Here is an 11,692-nt window from a genome sequence, read left to right on the forward strand (position 1 = left end):
AGTGACCTGCCTCTTGGGGCCGAGCAGCTTCACCAACAAATAAGGCTTTCTGCTTGCTCCAAACTCGGGAAGTTGCTGGAAAGTCTGGTTAGCAAATCCCTCGCTCCCAGTCCTGGCCGTATCTCGGGGTGCTTGCTAGCACACGGAGCACGTAGGCTCGAGGCTGGAAGAAACCCCAAGCATTTGGCCAGGAAGAGGCAGCTAGTTCCAGCTGGCCCAAGCTCTGTGCTTTAAAAATTACCCAGATGAACTGATTTTGTATAGAGAGTGGGTGGAGAGGGCTCCGGGGCCACGGAGGAAGATTCGGCCTTTCTCTCCCTAATCGTGAGCAATGTGATTTGGAGGGAGAAGCGGGGGGTTGGCTCAGCAACCCACATTTCCTTGGCTGAGCTCCAGAGGAGAGGAATGATCCAGAGGGAGGGCACACTGCGTCCGGTCAGACCCCGCTACACTGCTGGGCCTTCTGCTGGCTCTTGGAAGCAGCTCTGTGCCCAAAAGATGGTCACTTGGCCCAGCGGTGGCTGCCCAGAGAGGGAGGCAACAGGCCTCAAGTTCTGGAGGCGTGGCTTCTGTGAAAAAGCTCCTTTGGAGACAGGAGGCCACCCTCCAATCATAACTTGGCCTCCCCACTCTCCCTGTAGACGGACGGGCCGTGTTGTCCTGGCCCCGTGCCCAAACGCGTTCTTGGCACATGCCGACATCCTGTATCGCTTTTGCCTCAGAAACGGATCTGGTCGGTGACTTAGCCCCTCCCTGAAATGAAGAGTAGCTTGTGTATGCTTCTATCCTTCTCTTTCAACCCGAGGAAAGAGAAGAAACCATGGAAAGGGAAAGAGAGTCTGAGCATCCTTCCTTTATCCCCTCCTCCCCCAGAAGATACAGCGAGAATCTCCCAACACGCGTCCACCCACCAAAAGGTTTAGGGGCCAGGGGGAGAGCCTGTGTGCCTTTCCCGCACATGCCTCATGCCGGGACCCGGCGAAACCGGCCTGGTGGAAAGGCCACTAGATGTCTGCCCTTGCTCGAGGTTCTGTGTTGGTTAATATTACCTCCCCAGGGCCTGTTTTATGCTAAGCCCCACTTCTTTTAGGTCCTTCCACTCTGTGCTGTTTCTGTAAACATTGGAGAAGCAAGATCTTTCTAGCAAGGGCAACATTGGCTCGGGATAAAGTGATCGACGTTGGTAGTGTTTTTATATCCAACCAACAGAGAGCAAAAGAAAGAAAAGAGTCAGAACCAGCATACATGGACGAGAGAGAACACGAGTGATTTCTCTGTATCAACTCTCTTTTTAAAGACAAGATTAATGGTCACACATAAATACAAATATAAATAAATATATAAAGCCAAGCACCATAGACTCCACGTTCAAAATGTAAACCATGCCTTGGAAACATTGATGTTTATTTTAAGCAACTGACACTCAGGGAGAAGAAATAAAAAAAGGGAAAAAAAGGAAACAAACAAACTGTGTTACTGACAAGTGATAGGATATTCTATTTTATATCTCGCAGATATTTTATAGCCCCCGCATTTCTAGGGAACGCTTTGGAATACTTCTGGTCCGGTTTGTCCATAAAAAGCCGTCTGTGTTCTTATGTTTTGAAAATACATGCGGACAAGACCCGAGCATGTCGTATTAGGGATCTTTGCCTTGAGGAAGAAGCACAGGACATCAGTGTCCCCCACGTCCGCCACCCTCACCCCCCTGGAGCCCTTGGAGAAACGTCCTGGTGCCGCTTGTAGCCAAATCAGCATTGCCCTTCGTGATCTATGTGCACTACTGTTTGGGGCACGTTTGAATGATGATGCTGTAGGGGAAACACCGTCTGGCTGTGCTGTCGGCTGCTGATGCCACTCCCAGGTGCCCAGGAAGCTGAGCTGCCTCCGCCACTTGTCCCAGAGCCTCACCTCGCCTAATAAGGCGAGGGGGGCCCTCTGAGCTCTCACCTGTTCAGACCAAACAAGACGACCCAGCCCTGGAACTGGGACACAGCGAAGTGCTCCCAGGACCAGGGTTGGCCAACTCTGCCCCGACATCAGGGTGTCTTGTCTGTTGTGGAAGGCTCTGTGCCCACCCTGGTGTTTATGTCCCCCATCCGTTTTTGCCTCGGAAGCAACAACAAGACTCAGATCGTAGTAAAGTGGCTCATCTCCCATAAGTCCTGGAAAGCTGGCCACGGCCTCCGTGTCATGGGAACAGAAGACAAGCCGGCGGTCCCGGTGGAGGTGGGGAGAAAGCAGGGCGTGGATGCTGCTGCTGCGGCTGCCGTGGACCTCTCTCGGCAGGGCTGGTGTCGGTGCTGCTGTTCTCCCATCAGAAGGGGCCCGTGCCCTTCCCACTGTCTCCTTTGTCTCTGTCAAGCCCACCCGGTCTCCAGGAACGCAGCTATTTAATTATCGGCTGCCGTTACCTCTCCGTCACGGATCCCCCGACTGTGTTCACAAGTTTCTCTCTGTCGAAGAGAACAATAAGCGGCTTTTGTCAGCACGATCTCTCCCAAAAGGGTGTGCGTGCGTCTGTGTGCCTGCACGAAGCTGGCACCATTTCCAGCGTGCACTGGAGCCCTCCCCTCACGTCGACCCAGGACTCCGCGGACTCCCGGAACTGGCAGAGATGGCGTGACCCACTCGTTAAACGTGGACGCTGTTAAACCTCGAATTGTGTAAACGTACCGTTGAAGAAATTATATTCCAAACAAAGTTATTAAATACTCAAAGCTCAATACTTCCTGGTCATTTTACCACCTTTGACTTTAACTGCCTGTGCTCTTGAGGTCAACTGAGATCTGTTTGTCTCCGTACGGCAGGAACACTCTAGAATGGAAGGCACCCGCTCGACTCTCCACAGCCCTGCGTTCAGTGACTTCCCCCGGGGAGCCTGAAAGCAGCCGTGGTCGGGAGCATTTACACCACGGAAATTGGCAAAAACTACAAATCAAGGCTTCAGGCGTTTTGTTTAGATGATCTTGGCTTGACAAAGTAATCGCAACATTCATAATGCATTTCACATTTAGGTACCGTGTCTGTAGTCATTACGTTATGAATGTTATTTTTTAAGTGAGGATGTATTCCTTCCGTATATTGCAAAACCTGTTATCTAATTCAGCAAAGAAGTTGCTGATGCCCCTGAAGAATGAATAAAGTTCCAAGGTATGTCTCTCTTGATTGTTTCCCTTTCGTCTTACCGGCTAACTGAAAAATATCAACCAATATTTATATCAGACATCACTTACTCATCACCTGCAACTTGCCTGTGGATTCAAGAGTTCGGCAAAAATCAATGAAAGCACTGGGTGAGAATCAATTGGGTCCGTGGCCTTTGTAATAAAGAATATTGTGTATTTTTACTTGCAAATTCCGCTCCAGCATCCTTCCTATCGGCAGGCTTTATGATAAACGAACGCATGTGTGCTTACACATGCGTGCTTTCATTTTTGGAGCTGTTGAGCATTTAGCAGAATACTGGCTCACTCAGGTTGGCTGCTCACTTCTGGAAGTGTGTGAGGAGTCGTTGAAATGGCACACGCACACATGCCCGCCCCGGTGCCTGGCCCAGAGCCGCCCAGCCGGCCGTGGCCATGGGCTGTCATCGTTTCCGTCCCTGTCACCGGCTGTCGGGGGGAGCAAGATGGTTTATGCTGATACCGGACTCCCCCTGCATCGTGGGCTGCCCTATGCGCCTGGTTAAAGCTGCATGTCTGTAGTCCCAGGATGTTAATTTTCAGAGTGTAAAAATATTCCACGGCTAGCAAACTGTGGGTCCTCCCCTTTATTTTGATATTTATGGCTCTTCCCACAGCTCGTTCAGAAGTCGGGCCGAGGCGGGGGATGGGTGTCACGAATGTGCAGGTGGCTGGTCACCCCACCCCCGCCCCCAAACACAAGCCTTGCCTCCAGATACAATCAGGGGCTTCGTCTGTTCCCTGAAATGAAGCCTTTCAGCACAGTTTACAGGGATGGCTTCGGCTCACACTCCCTGACCTTTCAACAAAGATTTGAAACCTTCGGAGAGCTCCGAAATGATGCGCGCCACAAATAGCCACCTGAGCACAGACAGGGAAGGAGAAGACTTGTGGCTGTGCTCTGGGGAAGGACCCAGGGACCTTGCAGAGCTCAAAGGACACCGCAGGCACGTCGAATTTGAAGGTCGTTTGTCCTTGCGAGAGCCAGGCGCTGTATCTCCCAGGCCTGTGGCCTAAGAAGTGCCCTGGTCCGGTGAAGGGGATGGGCTCAGGGTGATCACAGCCCTCTCCGCTTGCACACCCTCATGTATTTCTTGTTATTCTAGTTGAGTACTGCATTCAGACAGAGGTTGCCAATAAAGTTTATTGTAGGAGCAAAGTGTCAATATCTGTAGTACCCCCCGCCTAGGGTGCTTGTAATTAAAATGCCACAGATAGTCTGGGAGAGGCATGAAAATTTGATGGCAAATTGATTTCAGGTTCATCTTGAAATTTGTCCTCAGCTGGACTCGATACTCCTGGCAGACGTGGGATGGCTTTTGTCAGGAGGGTCTGCTAGGATGAGACAGAAATGTCTTGATCTGAATATTAAATACAGCATGCTGTTTATGACAGATTATTCGTTTCGTGCTAAAACACAGGGCTCCTTCTCCTGACACATTCTTCTCCATTGAATGTGTAAGATGGGATTGCATAGATCCACTTTGCATATGAAAAGAAGTTGCATGAAAATTTGCCCGGCACAAGAAATAAAAGAGTTTTAGGAACACTGGCTTCGAACGCAGGGTATTCTATCCAACATTCTAAACTTAGAAATGCTCCTTGCATCTAATTTAAGAAAGCTAGAAAAAGAATGGCGATCAAGATAGTGTAATCAACTCTCACGGCCTTAGAGTGTTTCCTCAGAATAGCATGTTACAGAAAAGGGGGAAGAAGCCATATACGTGAAAAAAAAAATCCCAACATTTAATAAAATAAATTGCTGGTTCCTGTAAACTTGCATTTATGCATCACATTAGAAAAGCCATTATCCTTAGGTATTGTTCATGCAGAAATGCACTGTGATGATAATATAATTTTAAAGGTATATCCGTTTTCAGAATTCAATTTGGAAAAGGGTTGAGGGAAGAATAACGTTGAGTTTTTGAATGTCTTCAATTTAAAAAAATGTGTTGTTCAGTCGAATTAAATCTGTTCGGGAAAACCCATTTTACAATCTGGAACTATTTATTTGGCAATTAATCGTATTAACGTTTGAATCCGAAGCATGCTTAGAAATGGGGTTTAAAAAAGCAGCACTCAGACGGAGCGCGTTCATTCATTCACACAGCAAACGCGTGCGGAGTCCCTGCGATGTGCAAAGCGAGGCTGGGTGACCAGAGATTTTTAGGTGGGACTTCTGTGAGAACCCCCGCCCCCCCCATTTCAGGCCATCACGCCACAACTGCATCCGTGGCAGACGATTAATTTTTGAAACATCGAATTAGCCACGTGAAAATCTGCCCCAGCTGACTTCAAAATTAGCAAAGGAGGTTTTGTGTCATTCGTTTGGAAGCACAATTTGAAAATGGAACCAGAAGCAGTTCCATCTACCTCCTGATGCAGCGGTCTGTTTGGAATCACTTGCTGGAGGGGTCTAGACCTACATCTTTCTCTGTGTTACAACTCAGGCAGTCATAAGTACTCAGGCCCATCAGCAAAAAAGAGCCCAGCATATGTTCTCAGGTCATCAAAGTCGCTCCTTTGCACATTCAGGAGATATTTATGGATCTTTTATTAGGACAGTTTTTATGACCCAAGATTAAAAGTTAAAGTTAAATAATAAAAGTAATGAAGATGTGCCTTTGGAGGCTTCAACTAGTTTGTGTTTTCACCCGTTTGTCAAGGCCCATTGAATTTTGATGGTAGCATTAAAGACAAAAAAACAAAAAACCAAAAGGATGCCCCGATTCATTTTTGGAAGGAGACAGGGTGTGAATGAACAAGTTAATAAAATAACTTACACTCCAGAGATGCTAATTTATATCTTCTCTGTGAGTATAGGAGACCGTTCTCTTCCAATGTGGCTCTTTTAACATTCTCAAGAAATACTGTGGGTAACGTGTGATAAAAGATTTAATTGTTTGGTCCTAGAACCTAAATGTCAAGATAGAGCATCTTCAGACCTAATCGGTATGTTTCTGAGAGAAGCAATCAGTAGAAAATAATGCTTCTTGGGGCTCCTCCAAGAGTCTGTTTTAGATTCTCAAGTATATCTTATTGTGAGGTTGTTCCTTTTGGACGGAGACCTTGGTTCAAATTCAAAGTGAAGTTTCCCTGTAGGGTGAATCAATGATCCAGTGAAGGCAGTAAAATAGTACAGCCTGACCTTGCACTTGGGTTGTCTATTAATTACACTGACATTTATAATACCGAGAGTGAAAAAAGAAGGGTTCTGTGGTCAAAACTATTTCACAAATGCAGTACTTATCAGAGCCTTTTAAATGCAAATGTGTTTTCTACCTCTCTAAGAAGGGGAAAGAATAACAGTATTTTCCAAACTTATATCTCCATTGTTTGTCACCCACCCCCACCCTTTTTTTATTTTATATTTTATGGGACAGCCTTAAATGGAACATCCAGGGGATAGATGAATATTGTTTTCCAAACATCTTACCACTCAGCTTCCACTTTTTTCCCCCATATGATCATTCTGTGGGACCAGCCTACTTTGGAACATCCACTGGAAAGCTTGCTTTCAGCACAGGAGTCTGTTGCTGGTCCCCGTTCACACCACATTATCAAGATGAATCATATGTAAAATGTGTGTGTGTGTGTGTGTGTGTGTGTGTGTGTGTGTGTGTGTGTGTGTGTATTTTTTCATTCTGTTAATGGAATGACTGACAATCCCCCATTCCATAACATCACTACAGCATTTAGGAAGACTCTTCTCTATTTACAGGTATCAGACAAAAAGAGTACTTTTCACAAATAGCAATCTAGTCTATATTGTAGAGCCTTCTAAAAGGAACTGGTTATGGTATCTTTACTACCGCACTTGCTTTGACTTTGTTCTTCAGTAATTAGATAATTACGTATAATTAGCACATTAATTACGTGCAACAGCTGCCGTTGAGTGTGTGCGTGTACAACTGCTTGGAAACAGCTTGTGAGTTCACTCTCAGACCTGAGAAATGTTTCTTCTTGGCGTGTTTTCACTAATTTTTTTTTTTCCATGTGTGGAGGCAAAGAGCAGTGCAGGGAACTAAAAAGTAACAAGGATTGTTATATATTATTAAGTGGAACGAGTGATTTAAAAAACAACATGCACAGGATAATTTCCTTGTTGTATAAAAATATGGGCATAGAAAATGGATTTACATAAATAACGTTACTGTAAGTTTGCTGCCTGCCTCCCTTTTCTCAACAGATATTGATGAGATATCGATTATGTGCCACTCACCGTGCTGGTCCGGAAATATAGCACACAACAAGATGGCCATTGTGTTTGAGAATCAGAGGCAATTTTGTCATTTCCAAAAAAAAAAAACAAAAAACCAACCTTCTGTAGTTGACCACTTCCTGTAATGAATTTGTCACTTTCATAATTAGAAAGAAAACCGCCTCAAATCGTGTGGGATGTTTAAGATAATCCCATAAAAAGCGTAAGGCTAGGCACATAGTAGGAGCTCAGTAAACACGTACTGAAATGCGGTTATATTTACATTTGAAAGCAGCACTGACATTAAACACCAGCTCTCTTGATATATCTGTATCCGTACCTGTATGTGTACCTGTAGATCTTCATGATTTATCTGGCCTCTCATTCATCTCGCTGGAAGTTCCCCTGGGGAGGGACGATGATCTGCACATGGCATATGGCCTTTCTCCGAAGACCTCTGTGGACACCACTCAGGCTCCATCTCTGGCCAGACCCGGTAGTGTTTAGGCGAGGCGGAAGGGCGTCCATGCACCCTATCACATCATGGTGTCTCCCCATCTCCCCACCCGTCTCCCTCGGCCACCTGCCTTTGTACCTGCCAGACTCCCCCATGCCTGCCCGTTCAGCTCTTCAGTAATAGATTCTTCCATAAAGGTGGCTTTGCAGAGGGCAAAGTATCCTCCCACAAGTAAGTCAGCACATTCACTTGAGAGAGAGAGACAGAGACAGAGAGAGACAGAGACAGAGAGAGAGAGAGAGACAGAGACAGAGAGAGAGAGAGAGAGAGAGAAAGAGAGAGAGGAAAGAATAAAACACCAGTCTTGGCATCCCAGCAAGATAAAAAGACTCCTGATGGTGAACCGTCTTTGCTCAGCAGGAAATTTTTGCTTTGATAGGCCTCTCTCTCTCCCTCTCTCCCTCCCTCCCTCCCTGCCCTCCAACCCCCCCTCTCTTTCATTAAATTTTTTTTTTTTACAAATTAAATAATACCATGTGCTTACCACAATCTGTGACACCATGCAAATGAATAGCAAGAAAAAAAGTTCACGCCATCGCCCTTTCTTTCTGCAGTCCTCAAGCTGTCCCCGTAGCCCACTGACCATGGCTAACAGTCCACCAGGAGTTTCTCTGAGCTCTTTCTCTGAGCTCTTCTGTCCTTTCTCTGCCACCTTTCTCTGAGCTCTTCTGTCCTTAAAGGGACATCTGCTGCAAATGTAGGGAAGGTTTTCTGTTTGCCTTTACGAGAACCCTCCCCCGTTTATGTACCCTACACTGCCTCTTGCTTATCTCCCTGACCAATACATCCCAGACGTCCCTCCAGGTCAGCAGATAAAGAGCTAACTCATTTCTTCTAATAGCTGCATAATATTCCATAGTGTGGATATTCTATGATTTACTGCAATTGGACCTCCATCTACTTTACATTCTCATGTTCATAGCTTTCTGGACATTTGGAAGCATTTGAGAAAATTGACATCATCTCTGTAAACGTACAGACTCCTGTTCCCTCGAGAACGTCTGGATATCGAGACTGTCCTGCACACTTGACTTGTATGTGCACTCATGTTCCCCAAACGTCGTTCTCCGTCACGTCATCTCCTCAGATTCCTCTGTGCCCCTTCCTCCGTGCCTGCAGAATATATATTTTTTTGCACAGGCAAAAGTCCAGCCGAAAGAATACTTATTTAGCATAATTTAAACATGAGGGTTTTCTAATGCCACTTCCATTTAAATAATTCAAAAATCCGTTGCAAGGTGTCTGAATACTCTGGGAAGAGAGCTGTTAATGGATATATCATCGAGGCTGAAGACGTGTTCTTCTGTCTGCAGTTGAGAAGTATGAGGAAAAGATCGAGATTAACATTGTCATTATTCGTGTTATGATATCTGAGTTCCCCGCTTGCTGCTTTCTGGAGGCATGGGTCTGATTTCTTGAGAAATAATTTCACCCCTCTTTAGGAATGGTGAATTTCAAGCGGTTTTAATTTTAACTGCATTATTTGTTTGCTTTATGTATTATTCGAAGTTATATGGGAAAAGTGTTATGTGGTTTCTTATTTATGAAATCAGGGCAACCGTCCTTCAGATTTGAAGCAGAGATCTCAGAATATTAAAATCTTGGACTGCATCTATAGCAACGTGAATGATTCTTCTGAAATTGACATATCAAGGAGCTTCTCATCTATTATTAAATTACCTTTTCCTCAAACAAAATATTTATCAGATGTAACATGATACCCAAATTCCTTTACTTGCCAAACTAGAAGCTATGACACACACACACACACACACACACACACACACACCTTTATTCTTGTATTCTTGGTTTCCTACTGTATTTTAACATTTTAAGCAGCCACAGAAAAGTAATAGAATGAGCAATAGAAAATCGCCGGAATTGAAATTATTTCCAGCTATGTTTAAATATGAATGTCTTGTTCGACTCTTAGCATATGTATTTATGGCTGTGTGATATCATTATGTCACCATAATGAATGTCTGCTGAATTATGTGGGATTCAACGGGGGATACAAATGGATTTGAATTCTGTAACTGTCATGCTGTGGTCCAAAGAGGATGGAAACTGAAATATCCCCCTGCCTTAACACATCTGTCAAGCGTCCTCAGCTCGCTCTGTGATTCTTGTCTGTTGGAAGTGGAGAAGGTTGGCCTGGAGAAGCCTGTGCCCCGAGTACATGTTGTAACAGGTGTCAAAAGGCAAACACAAGTCACATTACGGTTCTGCTTAATTTGCTTTGGGTTTGCTTTCCTTTGGATTAAGAACAGTGTTGTGTAGCTTCCCCCGCCCCGCTTCTTGTTCTGAATGCCTAACTTTAAATGAAGTGACTAGCATACCTTATTATTTAGTCTTAATTGTATTAGTGAATGAGCATATGTGTGCAGAGCGTGGAGACAGAGTGAAAAGAGAAGGAAGGGTCTGGAGTTTGAGTCCCAGTGCCTTTCTTACTAGCTGTCTGCCCTTGAACCAGGTAATTAGACTTTCCTCAGGTTGCCTGGGAACAGATAATAATAGGTACTTTCCGATATTCTTGTAAGATTCACATGCAATATACATACAGGGTCTAGAAGTGCCTGTTAAATAGGAGCTTAATATGTGATACTTGGCATTGCTGTTTCTGCTGTAGTTATTGTGATTCATGTTATCTTTATATAAAACATAGTTCCTTAGGAGTAAGTTTTCCATTTTTACACGGTAGAGACTTATCATTTTAGTATTAGTGGCATATGTTTCCTGAGCACCTAGGTTTCATTCATTTAAGAGGTATTTACTGAATGCCCACTATGTACCAGGCTCTGTGTCAGACCCTAGGGGGACAGTGGCCGGCTGCAGCTGGCAAGCCCCCACCCTGGCAGGAGTGCTTTGCAGAGAAGTGGATACGGATCCCCATTGGCCAGGAAGAAGGATTCTGGTCGAAAGATGAGTGTGTCCCTACCTTCAGAGAGATGTGTCCCTTGCCCGAGTCCAGCAAGGCTTTGGCTTCAAGACAGGACTTCCCTCAATAGGGCGGCGGTGACGGACTGCGTCCCCGGTGTGGCTGCTTTCAGTGGACACGTTCGCGCTGCTCTGTGGCCTGTGAGTCCTACCTGGCCCTTCCCGAGTGTGGGAAGAGGTCGCTGCGCCGAGCAGGCATCAGCTGACAATGCTGTCACTGTCTGCCGTGCTGAGTTTCAAACCACTCAGCAAACTGGTTAAATCCAAGTTTTGCTTAGTCGTCTTTCCAGTTAAATCTCATCAGTTAGACCATACGTAGGGTTGTTGTGTCTGATGTGAGACTGCTCTGCTCTCCTTACTAGCTGTGTGGCTCTTATGCCTCCATTGTCTCACCCATGTAATGGGGATCACATTATAACTGACCTCATCAAATTGTAAGGATTAAAAGGTTTTTTTTAATGCTTATTTATTTTTGAGAGAGAGAGAGAGAGCACGAGCAGAGGAGAGGCAGAGAGAGGGAGACGCAGAACCCGAAGTAGGTTCCAGTCTCTGAGCTGTCAGCACAGAGCCCGTCGTGGGGCTCGAACTCACGAACCTCAAGATCACGACCTGAGCCGCAGTCGGACACTTAACCGACTAAGCCGCCCAGGCGCCCCAGGATGAAAAGTTTTAAGCGTTAAAGTGCTTCTGTAAACGTAGGGTACGGTGAGGGCCACGTGGCTCTCCTCTTGCTCTTTCTTATTTTTAGCAGTAAGTGCCTTGTTGTGTGAATGTTCAACCTTAGGATGCTCGTTTTTATCATTTTTTTGCCTTTACGCCACCCTCTGTGTCTCCCCCTCCCCGCACCAAACC

The 11,692-nt window shown here is 45.6% G+C and overlaps 1 long non-coding RNA gene across 2 annotated transcripts; it reads right to left on the reverse strand.

The window, feature by feature from the left end:
• Positions 1 to 1,456: 1,456 nt before the first annotated feature.
• On the reverse strand, positions 1,457 to 10,931 carry LOC109245735 (uncharacterized). 2 transcript variants are annotated; one of them, XR_008423568.1, is made up of 5 exons: positions 10,842 to 10,931; positions 8,881 to 9,016; positions 7,982 to 8,091; positions 7,727 to 7,869; positions 1,457 to 2,456 (listed from the first exon to the last, which is right to left on the reverse strand). It is a non-coding gene; the product is annotated as an uncharacterized LOC109245735 (long non-coding RNA). The 2 variants fall into 2 exon arrangements; XR_002071046.2 differs by lacking the exons at positions 1,457 to 2,456; positions 7,727 to 7,869; positions 7,982 to 8,091 and adding an exon at positions 8,510 to 8,592.
• Positions 10,932 to 11,692: the final 761 nt, after the last annotated feature.

The sequence above is a fragment of the Panthera pardus genome, unplaced genomic scaffold (assembly GCF_024362965.1).
Source record: "Panthera pardus isolate Hobbes unplaced genomic scaffold, ASM2436296v1 HiC_scaffold_19, whole genome shotgun sequence".
In the NCBI taxonomy this organism is placed as follows: domain Eukaryota; kingdom Metazoa; phylum Chordata; class Mammalia; order Carnivora; family Felidae; genus Panthera; species Panthera pardus.